The 18,445-nt window shown below is 35.7% G+C and overlaps 1 long non-coding RNA gene, 3 other non-coding genes and 2 pseudogenes across 4 annotated transcripts; all 6 read right to left on the minus strand.

Annotated features, from left to right (window-relative positions):
- Positions 1-2,870: 2,870 nt before the first annotated feature.
- On the minus strand, positions 2,871-3,034 carry LOC149877526 (U1 spliceosomal RNA). The gene has a single exon (XR_016448293.1). It is a non-coding gene; the product is annotated as a U1 spliceosomal RNA (small nuclear RNA).
- A 104-nt stretch (positions 3,035-3,138) lies between these two features.
- Positions 3,139-3,373, minus strand: LOC149877527 (U2 spliceosomal RNA; annotated as a pseudogene).
- Positions 3,374-9,095: 5,722 nt separating this feature from the next.
- Positions 9,096-9,274, minus strand: LOC149877528 (U2 spliceosomal RNA; annotated as a pseudogene).
- A 5,262-nt stretch (positions 9,275-14,536) lies between these two features.
- Positions 14,537-14,700, minus strand: LOC149877529 (U1 spliceosomal RNA). Its single transcript, XR_016448294.1, has one exon. It is a non-coding gene; the product is annotated as a U1 spliceosomal RNA (small nuclear RNA).
- An 86-nt stretch (positions 14,701-14,786) lies between these two features.
- On the minus strand, positions 14,787-17,484 carry LOC149877530 (uncharacterized). The gene is made up of 3 exons (XR_016447920.1): positions 17,366-17,484; positions 16,991-17,133; positions 14,787-15,461 (listed from the first exon to the last, which is right to left on the minus strand). It is a non-coding gene; the product is annotated as an uncharacterized LOC149877530 (long non-coding RNA).
- Positions 14,805-14,996, minus strand: LOC149877531 (U2 spliceosomal RNA). The gene has a single exon (XR_016448227.1). It is a non-coding gene; the product is annotated as a U2 spliceosomal RNA (small nuclear RNA).
- Positions 17,485-18,445: the final 961 nt, after the last annotated feature.

The raw sequence follows: 18,445 nt of genomic DNA on the forward strand, positions 1-18,445 counted from the left end.
TTTCTTTCATTTTTTTTTTTTTTTTTTTTTTTTTTTTTTATTAGAAACAAACCAAAAGCACCTTTTCGGCTCCTTGACGCTAGGCCGACACCAAAAACTTTAGTAGGACTGCGCGTAACCACTACACCGTTGTTAAACTAAGATCGTAGTAACTAAGTAACTAAGTTAAACTAAATTCGTGGAGCGTAGTAACTCCTTCAGTTTACCTGTCAGTTAAATGATGAAAAGTGTACGCGATCATTCGATCGTAGGCTTTTTTTTTTTATTTCATTGTTCCCCTTCCCGAAACCCCGAAATGAACGAAATACGATTGGCAAGTATTTGATGCATACCTTAATACACAGTGACTAAAATGTAGTATGTGTTTTTTCCGTGCCCAGCGAATGGTCGGAAGATAGTGCATGCTTTTAGATATCTTAGAGCTTGCGGTTTCATACTAGTGCCAAAGCCTTTGTGTGATTCTTTTTTAAAAAAAAGCAGAAGTTAGATTTTTTGCATTTAATGACAAAAAAACAAAAATTTTAGCAAGATCTAATGATTAAATTTGAATAATGATTTGTAAAAACCATGTTCTGCCTCAGTTGCACATAAAATGATCATATTCTAATCAAGAAGTAGTTAAGCTCTCTCAATCTTTTATTTTCTGCAACCTTCCTAAAGAAAAACATTCGTTATTCAAAAGAAATTATTCAAACAGTTTTTTGTTTTCTTTTCTTTCTTTTCCATTTGTGATCAAATTATGGTTAGTACTAACGGTAGCACATTGCATCCACTTCCTTGTTATTAGTATTTTCTTACCAGCATTAACAACATTCGTTATTTCGTAACTATCCAATTAATGCTTAATAGTTTTAAAATTTACCACAAAAGACTACATTAACTGTCTTGTAAGCGCCAATAAGAATATAATTAAATAAGTATACAACGCCTGGAAGGAAGAAATGTGCTGCTGTTTGTCTTTCTATAATCATCAACGAAGAAATGAAAAAGAAAAATCGGACTCTGGTTTGATTGACAATTCTCAATGCAATTTATACATTCTTGACGCACACAAACATGGTGACAAACAAACAATACTAGGAGCCAATAGTAATTTGCTAAAATTTGATTTTTTTTTTTTTGCAGGAATAGAGTTCTTATAGTTTTCGTTTCTAAAAAAGAAAAAAAAAAAAAAAAATGAAGAAAGAAAACAAGTCAAACAAAAAAACAACAACAACAAAAAACAAATAGGTTTTCAGTTGTTCATAGACTAAGACGGATTAGAACAACTCGAGTATTTTATTTTAGCAGCTAATTTGTTCTCGGCGATGTTTGCTCCATAAAATATAACGATTGCAACAGATATTTTCATTTGAACCCATTTTCTAATGCGTATAATGTTTTTAAAATTTGTGTGGCATAAGACTCTCGTCTCTTTCTCTTGCGCTTCTTGTCACCAGTTCCAGCGACTTTTCCGCCTTTCTTACCAGCGCGCTTCTCGCCTTTTTTTGCCACCTTTGGCGCTTGTTTTCCTCCGGCTTTTGGTGCGTCAGATCATTTCGACGAGCTTAGCAGTGAAAATTTTTTCTTCTTTGTTTTCATTGCATTGCAACTGGATTTAATTTAAAGTAGATTTGTGGTTTCCAACTTGATAACTTTTCCGTTCTACGCACTTCTATTGGTTTTTAAAAGATTACGTCATTTGAGCATTGTTTATTTCTTTTTCACTATTGGTCAAAAAACTCTTTTCTGTTTAACAAAAAGCCGCACGAGATCTCTAGTCTGTCAGTCTGTTTTCAGTAGAAAACAAAATGTAAGCACGTGGAAAAGGTGGAAAAGCTAAGGCTAAGAGTGGCTTTCTTCAGTTTCCTGTTGGTCGTGTCTAATCTCATCGGTTTAGGCGCACCATCTACTTAGCTGGAGTTTTTGAAAACCTCTCCGCCGAAAATGTTAGAGCTAGCTGGTAATGCTGCACGCGATAACCAGAGAGCCAGGATCATTCCTCGTCGTTTGCAGCTAGCTGTTCGCAACGACGAAGAAGTTAAACAAGCTGTTGTTTGGTGTTACAATCGCGAGCAGCGGTGTGTTGCCAAACATTCAGGCTATGTTGCAATCGTTCCAAAACGGCAATCTAAACAATACCAAAGGCTAATTTCATAGCTACACACCTGTTCAAAGATTATTGTTAAGGCATTGGAAACTTACGCGAAGTTGATTTGTAGACTTGCTGTAACTGATCCAAACATGCAATAATAGCTGTTTTCAAGTCATAAACTACAAGTCAAAAAATATACCAGAATCCAATATGAAATATACAAAAATGGATGGAAATTGTTACTATTGTTGTTACTATCATTACTGTTAGTTTGTTATTGCCATTACTTATTTTTTATGATTATTACGATTGTTATTATCGTTATTATCATTGCTGTTGGTATTATTATTAGTCTGTTATTGCTATCATCATCTTTTATTACCATTATTACGATTGTTATTATTTTCAATCTTACTATTATTATCATAATTTTATTATTGCGACTATTTTTTTTTTCTTTCAACAATTGTTACCATTATTGTTTTTTATTACAGCCACACATTGTATGATTTCTGGTGTTGCAGCCGTTCGATCACGCTTACTGTTTGCGACTAGATTTTCATTGATTTTATAAGAAAGAAAAAAAAACAACAACAACAACAAAGAACTTTTGAACGAAATAAAATGTGTTTACACTTTTAGGAAGCTTTGTTTACCTTCTCACTGACAAATCTTCACTCGAGGATATATACATAACATATAAATACACATAAAATATACCTTTTCTCAAATACTCGTTTACGTCCAGTAACTCATAGAGGGCTGAGTGAGGGTTTTTTTTTTTTTGCATCTTTAAAGGGGGCGAGCGCGAACGCAGGCCCCCACTACCAGAAATTGTACGGTCGAGTTACCGACGTTAGCGGTAATCGCAGGGGTCAGCCCAGGCGAAGTGCAATGCAAGAGCCTCACCCTGGAAGAAGCCCCATGTTGATCAGGTTTACTTCCCCGTCAGGTAAGTATGCCTTTCCCGTTGTGTGGGGAGCCTCGGACGTGCCCCAATCTTCGCAATTGTGGTTTTTTGATTGGACCCTAACCGCATCGTTCCGTTTTTTTTTCTTTTCTCTTTTTAATGGGCCGCACTCAGCAGTAGTGCAACGCCGAGGCAACCCGCGGTCAGGGCGAGGTAAACCTACGATCCCTTGACCAAATGCCAAAAATCAGATTAATATATGAGCCGGACTATGCCGGCGTACCAGATATTAAACTGATAAGAACAGATACTACACTTGATCTTTTTTTTTTTTTTTTTTTTTTATTTCCTTTTACGTCACATCAGCCATGGGCAGCTGTGGACGGTATAATTTACATATTTACAATTTCGTGATAAATTTATTTACAATCGTATATATTTTTTATTTGATTTTTTGCTATATAATATTTTTTTTTTTTTTTTTTTTTTTTTTTTTTTTTTTTTTTTTTTTTTTTTTTTATTTACATTATTTACATTTTATATATTACGGATATTATTTGTCGAGGGTTATGTTGTTTTGTGTTGTTGTGTTTTTGTAATGTTTTTTGATGTTTTCGTCGCAAATTTTAATAGCGGTTTTGTAAGTGTTTTGATTTTTGTTTTCTGTCTTTATTTCTGTTCTCAGTCTCTTTATTAGTAGCGTGTGAAAGTGCAGTGGAGCGTTTAGTTTTTTGTTTTCGAAAATCAGTGCGTTTCGTGTGTGTTGTATTGTTTCGTAAAAGGTGTCTATGCATGTGTCGCCTATACTTCTGTCTTGTGCGGTTGCAATACCCATAAGAAAAAATTTTAGGGTATTGCTGTATTTGTCGTTTGGGTATATGGTGTTCAGTATGTTTATGATTTGTATGCATATTTTCTGTGTGTCTGGGCAGTAGTAGAACCAGTGTTGCAATGTTTCCGTTTCGTTTTTGTCGCATCGTTTGCATGTTTTGTCTATGTTTTTGTTCCATTTGTGCATAGTGTTGAGTGATGGGAGTTTTCTGTGTATGTATTTGTATTGTATTTCGTTGGCTTTGTTATATAGGTTTCTGTCTTGTAGTTTTTGAAATTTTCTGTCCCAGTCTCGTTTTGTTATGGGCGTTTGTCCGGGTGGGAGTTTTCTGTTCCATTTTATATGTCTGTCGGGGGGTGTCATTTTTGATGTCAGTATTCTGTGGTATATTTGTTTGTTCGTTATCTGTGTCAGTTTTCTGTTTTTGTTTTCTATGTGGATGGATGGGATGTATTTGCGATATGTGTAATTTGGTGTTTCTGTGTTCAGTTTGTGCATCCATGTGGTCGGTATCCGTTTTGTTATTTCTGTTAGTGTTTTGTGTGGTATTTCTAGTTTGTCTGCTGTGAGTAGTCCTGGTGTCGATAAGTTACACAAGTCTGCTATTATTTGTATGTCTTGCGTTTTTGTGTGTTTTGTGGGTCTCGGTAGGGGGGGGAACGGGTTTTCTGTAGTGGGTTTTGTTGGCAGTAGGGGGTTATAGTATAGCGGTTGGTTCAGTATGGCTTCGAGTGTGTCGTCTTGTACTTTTATGTCTTTGGTAAATGTCTCCCAGTTGTGTATTAAGTCTCTGTATGTTTTGGGTATAGGGGGTTTTTCGTTGGGTGTGGTGGCTGTGTATAGCGTGTATTTGTTTTGTCTTGCGTTCCGGTATCTGTTTAAAAAGTGTATTGCTGTGTCTGTCCATGGCATGTGTGTATTGTGTGTGAGTATTTTGATCGTCCATTTTGTTTGTAGTGTCTGTGCTTTTGTGTTTATGTCTATTAGGTTTTGTCCTCCGTTGCGTATTGTCTGATGTAGCTGTGTTTTGTTGATTCTTGTTTTCGCGTTGTTCCATATAAAGTCGTTATAAAGTCGTATATAGGTGTCATGGTCTTGTCAATCTGTTTTTTGTTTGGTGTCGGTAGTATTTGTAGAGTGTGCCATAGTTTGCTGAGTATTAAGGTGTTCACCACTGTGATTTTTCCCTTAATACTCAGATTTTGTCTCTTCCAGTCTTGTATTTGTTTTTTGAATTTGTGTGTACATCTGTTCCAGTTTTCTGTTATGTCGTCTGTTCCGTCATTGGGGAAAGTCAGGCCTAGTGTGCGTATTTTGTTTTCTGTCCAGTCGAAGCCAAGCGGTCCGGTTTTTTTGTCTTTGTTTTGTCCTATCCACAGTCCTTGGCATTTGTCTCTGTTGAGTTTCTGTCCGGTAGCGGTTTCGAATCTGTGTAGGGTTTTGTCTAGGTTCTGTAAGGATTTCAGTTTCGTGATGTAGAAGAGTGTGTCGTCCGCGTATGCTGTTACCTTTGTTTCGTTGTAGTTTGTCTTTATGCCTTTTATGTGTTTGTTTTGTGTTATGTTTTGTATTAGTATGTCTGCCTGTAGTATGTAAAGTGTCATGGATAGAGGGCATCCTTGTCTTACCCCTCTTGTCGGGTAAAACGGTCGTGAGATGTGTCCGTTTGTTTTTATTTTTGTGGATATGTTTGTGTATAGCGTTTTTATGTTTCGTATAGTCTTGGGTCCGTAGTTGTATTTCGTCAGTGTTTTGAAAAGGTACGTCCAGTCTACTCTGTCGAATGCTTTTATTTGGTCGATGGATATGATTGCTGTGTTTCTCATGTCTTCGATGTTTGCTATTTTTATAATGTCTCTGGTGTACAGTAGGTTCATGTGTATTTGTCTGTGTGGGATGCATGCAGTCTGGTATTGGCTGATGATGTGTGGTAATGTATTTTTTATTCTGTTCGTCATTGTCTTTGTGATGAGTTTGTAGTCTATGTTCAGTAGGGAGATAGGTCGCCAGTTTGTTATGTCTGTTCTGTCTCCTTTTTTGTATATGCATGTGATTAGAGCGTCTCTTTGTGATTGTGTTAAGTAAGATCGGTCCAGTACTGCGTTTGTCATTTTTGTAAAGTGTTTTGTCAACAGCGGCCAGAATTTTTTATAGAACTCCGCTGTCAGTCCGTCTGTGCCTGGTGTCTTTTCGTTTTTCATGTTTTGTAGTGCTGTTGTGATTTCTTGTTCTGTATAGTCTTCGTCGCATAATTTTCTTTGTGTTTCTGTTAGTCGGGGGGTCTTCGTTTCGGTTAGTATTTCTGTCTGTGTCTGTATGTTCAGGTCTTCTTTGGTGTATAGTGATTCGTAAAAGTCCGTCATAACGTTTAGTATCTGTTCGGGGTCTTGCTGTAATTGTCCTTGTTTGTCTCTCAGTTCCGTTATTTCGTGGTGTGCCTGTCTTTGTTTTTCTAAATTGCAAAAGTAGTTCGTCGGGCGTTCTCCGTCTATGTTCCGTATCTGTTTTGTTCGTATTCGTGCGGCTTCTTCTTTTCGTCTCTGTATATGTTCGAGTTTGTGTCTAATGTTCGTGCTCATGGTGTTGTCTAGATGTTTCCGTTCCTCCTTTCTCAGTGTGTTTCTCAGTTTTCTCGTTAGTCTCAGTTCTTGTGTTTTGTTCTGTTTGTGTCGTTTGTGTGCGTATTTCAGTGTTGTTTCTTTTATCTGTTTTTTTGTATTTTCCCACCATTCTGGTATTTGTCTAAAGTCTGGGTGTTTTTCTGTTTGAATGGTTATTTGTTTTGTCATGAGGTCTATGTATGTCTTGTCATTTAGTAGGGTGTTGTTCAGTATCCAGTATCCCCTTCCTCTCGGTTGGGGCTGTACGTTTATGGTGATTGTCGGTGCGTTATAATGGTCTGAAAGTGTGGTGGGTTGGTGTTCTGCATTTGTGATGTATTGTCTTAGAGTCTTGCTTGTGTAAATTCTGTCTATTCTTGTTCTCGTCTTTGTCTGGCTGTGATAGTGTGTGTATTGTTGTTCGTTTGGGTGGAGTGTGCGGTAAATGTCTTCTACGTCTAAAGTGTAAATAAGGTCTTGTAGTGCGTGTTGTGAAATGCATCTGTATTTTTGTAGTGCTGGTGAACGTCTGTCTTTGTCTGATAGTGTTACGTTAAAGTCCCCCGCCAGTATGTAATGTCTGTCTCGAATTCTGGGCGTGCATAGTATGTTTTTTAGGTTTTCCCAGAATTCTTTTCGTTTGTATTGGTGTTGTGTGGTGTTTCCTGATGGTGCGTATACGTTTATCATAGTAATGTCTAGTTTGTCAATGTGTATGTCTGTGATTTGGTATTTACCTTGTACGTCGTTTACGGTGTTTGTCGGTTTGATTGTAGGGTCTTTTATGTGTATGAGTGTTCCGTCGGTGTTTTGTTTTCCGGAGCTGAATAGTATGGTGCCTGTGCATAGCGTAGCTGTTTGTCTGTACAAGTCAGGCGTGATGTGCGTCTCTTGTAGAAAAGTTATGTGTTGTTCTGATTGCTGTATGTTATGCAAAATCTCCCTTCTTCTCTGGAGATTTCGCATACCAGCCGTATTCATTGTTTTTATTGTAATAGTCATTTTTATTTTTATTTTTTTAGTTTGGAGATATCGTGTGTGTAGTTGGTTAAGTTAGGTCTCTGGTCGGTTAGGTTTTCGTTTCGTTTTTATGTCGTTCATTTTAGTTTCTTTTGTTGGCGTCGTCACACTTTTTCTTTTCGTAGGTTTTTGTTGGGTGTCTGTTTTTGTGTCCGTCACCGTAGGCTCTGTTTCCATTGGTGTAGGAGTCGGTGTCGAGTTTTGTGACTGTCTTGTGACGTCAGCGTTGTTGGTGTGTTCAAGCTCAGTGTTTTTTTCGTTTGTGTTGTCTTGCTTTTTTGTTGTTGTCGGTACTGGTTGGGTTTCCGTTTTGTGTGGTAGCGTTATGCTTGTTTGGGGTCTGGGTGCTGGTTTGGGTATCAGCGTCATTTGTTTTTTCTTTTCCGTCTCTCCGTTTGTTGCGTTTTGTATGTTATGGGGTTTGTCTGCTTCTTGTTTTTGTGTTTTTTCTATTTCCCCGTCTTCGTCCTCATCTTGTGACATTTCGTCAGTGTCTGAAATTGCTAGGTCTGCCAGTAGCTCTTGTGTGTCTCTTGGTTTGTGTATGGGTGTCGTGTTTTTTCCCCTGAAATATAGGTGGTGCAGCCTGTTGTCTATCTTAATTGTCGGAGGTATTTTGCTTACGTCAACAGTCGGGATGATGTGAACGAGTCTCCGTCCGTCTCGTATTTGGTTGTTGCTTGTGTAATATCCGTAAGAAATATTTACTATCTTACCAAAATCTTTAAGCTCTTCATAGATCTCTTGGTTTAGTACCGATGCGTCTGTCTTGATCGTGATTAATAGTACTTGGTTTCTTCTCGGTTTGATTGTTGTCTTCTGTAATTCTCCCGGAATGTTTAATCCCTTTAGAGTTAGCTCTTGGACTTTCTCTTTCGATTTAAGTTCTACCGTGTATTGGCCCCTTCCCGTATATTGTATGGATGTTATGCATCCTGGGCCAATCACCTTTTGGATTGCTACTTGTATTTCTCCCACTTTTTTTTCTATTCCATTTGGGGTTTGGTCTTTGGTAAAGGACATTAGTTGAAAGATCCGGGAGTGTATTTCCTCTTTTAAAGCTCTTTTTTCGGCTTCTTTTGTGTTTGTTTGGAAGTCTTGTGGTGGTGCTGTTCCGGGCTGTTTCTTTTTCAGCGCCTCTGCAAAAGAAAGTGCTGACCCGTTTTTTTGTTTGTTTGCGTCTTCGTTTGAAGGTTTCGGGTCAGCAGATTTGATTTTTTGTTGGTCAGTAGAATGTGGCTGACCGTTCTCAACAATTTTTTGGCTATTTGAAATGCCTTCTGCTTTGGTTTCAGAAGTAGTTAGCTTTGAAATCGATTGGACTTTGAGAGTTTCCATTTTTTGCGATTTGATTTAGTTTACGCTCTGCTTTTATTTTTTTGTTTTGCTTTTTAGGGCTGTTTCTTTTGTTTAGCTAGGGTAGCTAAAGAAAGTGTTCTAGGTTTTTGTCAAAAGAAACCTAGGAGAAAACTCTGCGAATAAATTCGGCTTAAAAAAATTAAAAAAAGAAGATATACAGCGAACTGTATATCTTTAAAGTTTTTCACTTGGGTAAGTGTTTTTTAAAAGTTTCTGTAGCAAAGGCTTCGCTACAGAGGAAAGTTACGTTTTCGCCTCTACGGAGGAGAAAAAAAGTTTTGAAGGAAAATAGTCTCTTACGCGGGGTGTCTCTAAGTCTTCGCAGCGAGATGCAAAACCATAAATAAACCACCGAAGCAAGTAAAACTAATTTTTTTAAAAACTCAATAAGAAAGAACTCAAGATAAACTTTATTAAAACTTTACTAAAATCACTAAAAGATACTACACTTGATCTTAGCCATTAGGCCGAGAAGCGATACTTTTTCAACGAATTTGTGTGCTGGCTCCCTCCCTTTGAACGAAAAAACTTGTGGGCATTTGAATAAGTCGATGGGTAACTGTAAGTTTGAACAATGAAAACATGGGCTCGTTGTATGAAACTAAAACTGCAACAATTTCATTCTAAAACATTTGGGTTTTTTAACCTTCTTTCAGAAATAACCCAACTAACCAAGATTTAAAAATAACACTGGGCAGCAGCAGATTCAAATGCATAATGCGATCAAAAGCCAAGTTGAACAATCCAAAATCAACTCAAAATACTAGCGCCCCGACAGATTTTTTCTGTCAAAAAACATTTGGAGAACCTCTGTATTTAAATGTTCTTTTCATCTGTTGTAACGATGGTACTTTAATCCATCACCAAAACAGCAGAGCTTAGGAAGATTTGTTTGTCATTAGCCTCAAACTTTTCCCAAATAGCAATTTCTCACAAACTAAAATCTAAAAAACAAAGTTGAAGTTTAAAAATTTGGACGGTGTAAACTAATTTAAGACTTTAAACTGAGTAGCAAGAAATATTTTTGAAATATTTCAGTTTACATATAAATTAAACAAAGCATTTTATTGGAAGAAATGAACTCCTTAAATGTTTACTGACAAAAAGGTAAAACAATTTAAAAAAGTGACCTAAAACACTCAAAACATCAAACGACAAATGGAAAAGGACAAACTTATGACCCTAAATTACAGTTGACAGCATCATGTTAGCAAAAGTAATGCATGCATACACACAAACGCGCATACATACTTACATTCAAACATGCATACATACTTACATACAATTTTCCATACATACATACATACATACATACATACATACATACATACAAACAAACTTCCATACATACATACATACATACATATATTCATGCATCCATGCGTCATGCCAATACCTTAGGACATTTAAACAGTGCGCTCTCAGTCCTGGACCACAGATAACCATGGGACTGATAGAGATAGCACCATACTGGAAGATATAGCTTGCCTTCATCATAATCAGGTGGAATGTCAACAAATTGATTTCTATTCATGCTAATAGCCACAGAGCCATACAGAAAACTGCAGGGAACTTTGCAATGGAGCAATTGCAGATTGTCAGGCCAACTAATGAATTTATGGCAGAGATAACGAAGAAAATCATGAAAAGCCTTGCACATCTTATCTCGATTTTTCACAAACTCACAGAGTGTGGTGAATGGAACAATGCAAAGTTTTTTTTAAAAATTTTTAATATATTACATTTTTTACATACTGCCCAACCTAAATCAAGCCTAAAAATGTATTTGCTTAAATCATAGAACCTCAGGATTGATGGAGAACAAATTTAAAAATACTATCTAGCAGACTTGGGTCAATTTCAATTGTAAATGTAATTGAATTAGGATTACTTGAAATTTTAATAGCAACTGAATTACAATGACTTGGACTTGTAATTCACTTACAAGTCATATCATTACAATTACTTGTGACTGTACCTTATAAAATACAATAACAATTACTTCATGAAAATACATTTAATTACAATTAAGTTACAGCCACAATTGAGCCAAGTCTGATGCTAACCTAACTTAACCCTTAACCAACCTTGCCCCAGAACCATATGTACACTCAAAATTCAGTACTTTCGATATTTTATTTTCAATGCTTAGACTTGCTACCTGAGGCTGGGTTAATTTTAACAAAAACTCTGTAAAACATTGAAAAGCCATGTTATGAAAAAGCCAAACAAAAGGTTTGATTCAAAGTGCATTGAACATGCCATTTAAAAAAAAAAAAATTGTCACGTATCTTTCATCAAACTAAAGGATTGTTTTAAAGAAGTGGACTTGTACAGATTGTCCATTGAAAAGTATCCCTAATTGACCATTCATTTGTTGGCCTTGTGTCAGTTTAACTGTAAAAGAAATAAAGCTGTGAACAAACTAAAGAGATATTCTCAGAAAGATGCTTCTTCTGTTTCACTCACCGATACGAGCGAGAAGAACTCCTCACTTTTCCTCGCTCACTGGGATGCTCTTGTGAGTAGCAGTAGTAGCAGTGGTAGTGCAGATTTTAATACAGATATTTCAGGAACTCAAGACGGACTCTGAAAGTCTCTTGTGACTACCCCTAAAAATGCAAATTTATTTCTAAGCATTATTTTTTTTTTTAAATCAGGAACTACTTTTAAGTATTTTTGAAGACTTGAGAGAGTAAAGTGTACAAAACAGTAGTGGCTAAACTGCTTCAAGTTTTAAAATATAAGGTAGAAAACATTGAAAATAAGTAGCGCAGTACTTTTTGTTACTTAAAGCATTTTTGATAAATGATAAAAACTTAAATGGAACTCCTCTAAACTCACTTGTCTTGGTTTTGCCTTAGATACTCTTTTCTTTCATTTTTTTTTTTTTTTTTTTTTTTTTTTTTTATTAGAAACAAACCAAAAGCACCTTTTCGGCTCCTTGACGCTAGGCCGACACCAAAAACTTTAGTAGGACTGCGCGTAACCACTACACCGTTGTTAAACTAAGATCGTAGTAACTAAGTAACTAAGTTAAACTAAATTCGTGGAGCGTAGTAACTCCTTCAGTTTACCTGTCAGTTAAATGATGAAAAGTGTACGCGATCATTCGATCGTAGGCTTTTTTTTTTTATTTCATTGTTCCCCTTCCCGAAACCCCGAAATGAACGAAATACGATTGGCAAGTATTTGATGCATACCTTAATACACAGTGACTAAAATGTAGTATGTGTTTTTTCCGTGCCCAGCGAATGGTCGGAAGATAGTGCATGCTTTTAGATATCTTAGAGCTTGCGGTTTCATACTAGTGCCAAAGCCTTTGTGTGATTCTTTTTTAAAAAAAAGCAGAAGTTAGATTTTTTGCATTTAATGACAAAAAAACAAAAATTTTAGCAAGATCTAATGATTAAATTTGAATAATGATTTGTAAAAACCATGTTCTGCCTCAGTTGCACATAAAATGATCATATTCTAATCAAGAAGTAGTTAAGCTCTCTCAATCTTTTATTTTCTGCAACCTTCCTAAAGAAAAACATTCGTTATTCAAAAGAAATTATTCAAACAGTTTTTTGTTTTCTTTTCTTTCTTTTCCATTTGTGATCAAATTATGGTTAGTACTAACGGTAGCACATTGCATCCACTTCCTTGTTATTAGTATTTTCTTACCAGCATTAACAACATTCGTTATTTCGTAACTATCCAATTAATGCTTAATAGTTTTAAAATTTACCACAAAAGACTACATTAACTGTCTTGTAAGCGCCAATAAGAATATAATTAAATAAGTATACAACGCCTGGAAGGAAGAAATGTGCTGCTGTTTGTCTTTCTATAATCATCAACGAAGAAATGAAAAAGAAAAATCGGACTCTGGTTTGATTGACAATTCTCAATGCAATTTATACATTCTTGACGCACACAAACATGGTGACAAACAAACAATACTAGGAGCCAATAGTAATTTGCTAAAATTTGATTTTTTTTTTTTTGCAGGAATAGAGTTCTTATAGTTTTCGTTTCTAAAAAAGAAAAAAAAAAAAAAAAATGAAGAAAGAAAACAAGTCAAACAAAAAAACAACAACAACAAAAAACAAATAGGTTTTCAGTTGTTCATAGACTAAGACGGATTAGAACAACTCGAGTATTTTATTTTAGCAGCTAATTTGTTCTCGGCGATGTTTGCTCCATAAAATATAACGATTGCAACAGATATTTTCATTTGAACCCATTTTCTAATGCGTATAATGTTTTTAAAATTTGTGTGGCATAAGACTCTCGTCTCTTTCTCTTGCGCTTCTTGTCACCAGTTCCAGCGACTTTTCCGCCTTTCTTACCAGCGCGCTTCTCGCCTTTTTTTGCCACCTTTGGCGCTTGTTTTCCTCCGGCTTTTGGTGCGTCAGATCATTTCGACGAGCTTAGCAGTGAAAATTTTTTCTTCTTTGTTTTCATTGCATTGCAACTGGATTTAATTTAAAGTAGATTTGTGGTTTCCAACTTGATAACTTTTCCGTTCTACGCACTTCTATTGGTTTTTAAAAGATTACGTCATTTGAGCATTGTTTATTTCTTTTTCACTATTGGTCAAAAAACTCTTTTCTGTTTAACAAAAAGCCGCACGAGATCTCTAGTCTGTCAGTCTGTTTTCAGTAGAAAACAAAATGTAAGCACGTGGAAAAGGTGGAAAAGCTAAGGCTAAGAGTGGCTTTCTTCAGTTTCCTGTTGGTCGTGTCTAATCTCATCGGTTTAGGCGCACCATCTACTTAGCTGGAGTTTTTGAAAACCTCTCCGCCGAAAATGTTAGAGCTAGCTGGTAATGCTGCACGCGATAACCAGAGAGCCAGGATCATTCCTCGTCGTTTGCAGCTAGCTGTTCGCAACGACGAAGAAGTTAAACAAGCTGTTGTTTGGTGTTACAATCGCGAGCAGCGGTGTGTTGCCAAACATTCAGGCTATGTTGCAATCGTTCCAAAACGGCAATCTAAACAATACCAAAGGCTAATTTCATAGCTACACACCTGTTCAAAGATTATTGTTAAGGCATTGGAAACTTACGCGAAGTTGATTTGTAGACTTGCTGTAACTGATCCAAACATGCAATAATAGCTGTTTTCAAGTCATAAACTACAAGTCAAAAAATATACCAGAATCCAATATGAAATATACAAAAATGGATGGAAATTGTTACTATTGTTGTTACTATCATTACTGTTAGTTTGTTATTGCCATTACTTATTTTTTATGATTATTACGATTGTTATTATCGTTATTATCATTGCTGTTGGTATTATTATTAGTCTGTTATTGCTATCATCATCTTTTATTACCATTATTACGATTGTTATTATTTTCAATCTTACTATTATTATCATAATTTTATTATTGCGACTATTTTTTTTTTCTTTCAACAATTGTTACCATTATTGTTTTTTATTACAGCCACACATTGTATGATTTCTGGTGTTGCAGCCGTTCGATCACGCTTACTGTTTGCGACTAGATTTTCATTGATTTTATAAGAAAGAAAAAAAAACAACAACAACAACAAAGAACTTTTGAACGAAATAAAATGTGTTTACACTTTTAGGAAGCTTTGTTTACCTTCTCACTGACAAATCTTCACTCGAGGATATATACATAACATATAAATACACATAAAATATACCTTTTCTCAAATACTCGTTTACGTCCAGTAACTCATAGAGGGCTGAGTGAGGGTTTTTTTTTTTTTGCATCTTTAAAGGGGGCGAGCGCGAACGCAGGCCCCCACTACCAGAAATTGTACGGTCGAGTTACCGACGTTAGCGGTAATCGCAGGGGTCAGCCCAGGCGAAGTGCAATGCAAGAGCCTCACCCTGGAAGAAGCCCCATGTTGATCAGGTTTACTTCCCCGTCAGGTAAGTATGCCTTTCCCGTTGTGTGGGGAGCCTCGGACGTGCCCCAATCTTCGCAATTGTGGTTTTTTGATTGGACCCTAACCGCATCGTTCCGTTTTTTTTTCTTTTCTCTTTTTAATGGGCCGCACTCAGCAGTAGTGCAACGCCGAGGCAACCCGCGGTCAGGGCGAGGTAAACCTACGATCCCTTGACCAAATGCCAAAAATCAGATTAATATATGAGCCGGACTATGCCGGCGTACCAGATATTAAACTGATAAGAACAGATACTACACTTGATCTTAGCCATTAGGCCGAGAAGCGATACTTTTTCAACGAATTTGTGTGCTGGCTCCCTCCCTTTGAACGAAAAAACTTGTGGGCATTTGAATAAGTCGATGGGTAACTGTAAGTTTGAACAATGAAAACATGGGCTCGTTGTATGAAACTAAAACTGCAACAATTTCATTCTAAAACATTTGGGTTTTTTAACCTTCTTTCAGAAATAACCCAACTAACCAAGATTTAAAAATAACACTGGGCAGCAGCAGATTCAAATGCATAATGCGATCAAAAGCCAAGTTGAACAATCCAAAATCAACTCAAAATACTAGCGCCCCGACAGATTTTTTCTGTCAAAAAACATTTGGAGAACCTCTGTATTTAAATGTTCTTTTCATCTGTTGTAACGATGGTACTTTAATCCATCACCAAAACAGCAGAGCTTAGGAAGATTTGTTTGTCATTAGCCTCAAACTTTTCCCAAATAGCAATTTCTCACAAACTAAAATCTAAAAAACAAAGTTGAAGTTTAAAAATTTGGACGGTGTAAACTAATTTAAGACTTTAAACTGAGTAGCAAGAAATATTTTTGAAATATTTCAGTTTACATATAAATTAAACAAAGCATTTTATTGGAAGAAATGAACTCCTTAAATGTTTACTGACAAAAAGGTAAAACAATTTAAAAAAGTGACCTAAAACACTCAAAACATCAAACGACAAATGGAAAAGGACAAACTTATGACCCTAAATTACAGTTGACAGCATCATGTTAGCAAAAGTAATGCATGCATACACACAAACGCGCATACATACTTACATTCAAACATGCATACATACTTACATACAATTTTCCATACATACATACATACATACATACATACATACATACATACATACAAACAAACTTCCATACATACATACATACATACATATATTCATGCATCCATGCGTCATGCCAATACCTTAGGACATTTAAACAGTGCGCTCTCAGTCCTGGACCACAGATAACCATGGGACTGATAGAGATAGCACCATACTGGAAGATATAGCTTGCCTTCATCATAATCAGGTGGAATGTCAACAAATTGATTTCTATTCATGCTAATAGCCACAGAGCCATACAGAAAACTGCAGGGAACTTTGCAATGGAGCAATTGCAGATTGTCAGGCCAACTAATGAATTTATGGCAGAGATAACGAAGAAAATCATGAAAAGCCTTGCACATCTTATCTCGATTTTTCACAAACTCACAGAGTGTGGTGAATGGAACAATGCAAAGTTTTTTTTAAAAATTTTTAATATATTACATTTTTTACATACTGCCCAACCTAAATCAAGCCTAAAAATGTATTTGCTTAAATCATAGAACCTCAGGATTGATGGAGAACAAATTTAAAAATACTATCTAGCAGACTTGGGTCAATTTCAATTGTAAATGTAATTGAATTAGGATTACTTGAAATTTTAATAGCAACTGAATTACAATGACTTGGACTTGTAATTCACTTACAAGTCATATCATTACAATTACTTGTGACTGTACCTTATAAAATACAATAACAATTACTTCATGAAAATACATTTAATTACAATTAAGTTACAGCCACAATTGAGCCAAGTCTGATGCTAACCTAACTTAACCCTTAACCAACCTTGCCCCAGAACCATATGTACACTCAAAATTCAGTACTTTCGATATTTTATTTTCAATGCTTAGACTTGCTACCTGAGGCTGGGTTAATTTTAACAAAAACTCTGTAAAACATTGAAAAGCCATGTTATGAAAAAGCCAAACAAAAGGTTTGATTCAAAGTGCATTGAACATGCCATTTAAAAAAAAAAAAATTGTCACGTATCTTTCATCAAACTAAAGGATTGTTTTAAAGAAGTGGACTTGTACAGATTGTCCATTGAAAAGTATCCCTAATTGACCATTCATTTGTTGGCCTTGTGTCAGTTTAACTGTAAAAGAAATAAAGCTGTGAACAAACTAAAGAGATATTCTCAGAAAGATGCTTCTTCTGTTTCACTCACCGATACGAGCGAGAAGAACTCCTCACTTTTCCTCGCTCACTGGGATGCTCTTGTGAGTAGCAGTAGTAGCAGTGGTAGTGCAGATTTTAATACAGATATTTCAGGAACTCAAGACGGACTCTGAAAGTCTCTTGTGACTACCCCTAAAAATGCAAATTTATTTCTAAGCATTATTTTTTTTTTTAAATCAGGAACTACTTTTAAGTATTTTTGAAGACTTGAGAGAGTAAAGTGTACAAAACAGTAGTGGCTAAACTGCTTCAAGTTTTAAAATATAAGGTAGAAAACATTGAAAATAAGTAGCGCAGTACTTTTTGTTACTTAAAGCATTCTTGATAAATGATAAAAACTTAAATGGAACTCCTCTAAACTCACTTGTCTTGGTTTTGCCTTAGATACTCTTTTCTTTCATTTTTTTTTTTTTTTTTTTTTTTTTTTTTTATTAGAAACAAACCAAAAGCACCTTTTCGGCTCCTTGACGCTAGGCCGACACCAAAAACTTTAGTAGGACTGCGCGTAACCACTACACCGTTGTTAAACTAAGATCGTAGTAACTAAGTAACTAAGTTAAACTAAATTCGTGGAGCGTAGTAACTCCTTCAGTTTACCTGTCAGTTAAATGATGAAAAGTGTACGCGATCATTCGATCGTAGGCTTTTTTTTTTTATTTCATTGTTCCCCTTCCCGAAACCCCGAAATGAACGAAATACGATTGGCAAGTATTTGATGCATACCTTAATACACAGTGACTAAAATGTAGTATGTGTTTTTTCCGTGCCCAGCGAATGGTCGGAAGATAGTGCATGCTTTTAGATATCTTAGAGCTTGCGGTTTCATACTAGTGCCAAAGCCTTTGTGTGATTCTTTTTTAAAAAAAAGCAGAAGTTAGATTTTTTGCATTTAATGACAAAAAAACAAAAATTTTAGCAAGATCTAATGATTAAATTTGAATAATGATTTGTAAAAACCATGTTCTGCCTCAGTTGCACATAAAATGATCATATTCTAATCAAGAAGTAGTTAAGCTCTCTCAATCTTTTATTTTCTGCAACCTTCCTAAAGAAAAACATTCGTTATTCAAAAGAAATTATTCAAACAGTTTTTTGTTTTCTTTTCTTTCTTTTCCATTTGTGATCAAATTATGGTTAGTACTAACGGTAGCACATTGCATCCACTTCCTTGTTATTAGTATTTTCTTACCAGCATTAACAACATTCGTTATTTCGTAACTATCCAATTAATGCTTAATAGTTTTAAAATTTACCACAAAAGACTACATTAACTGTCTTGTAAGCGCCAATAAGAATATAATTAAATAAGTATACAACGCCTGGAAGGAAGAAATGTGCTGCTGTTTGTCTTTCTATAATCATCAACGAAGAAATGAAAAAGAAAAATCGGACTCTGGTTTGATTGACAATTCTCAATGCAATTTATACATTCTTGACGCACACA

This window comes from Hydra viridissima, unplaced genomic scaffold, assembly GCF_058129835.1.
Source record: "Hydra viridissima isolate aposymbiotic clone 2 unplaced genomic scaffold, HvirCarnegie_v1 scaffold_16, whole genome shotgun sequence".
NCBI lineage: Eukaryota > Metazoa > Cnidaria > Hydrozoa > Anthoathecata > Hydridae > Hydra > Hydra viridissima.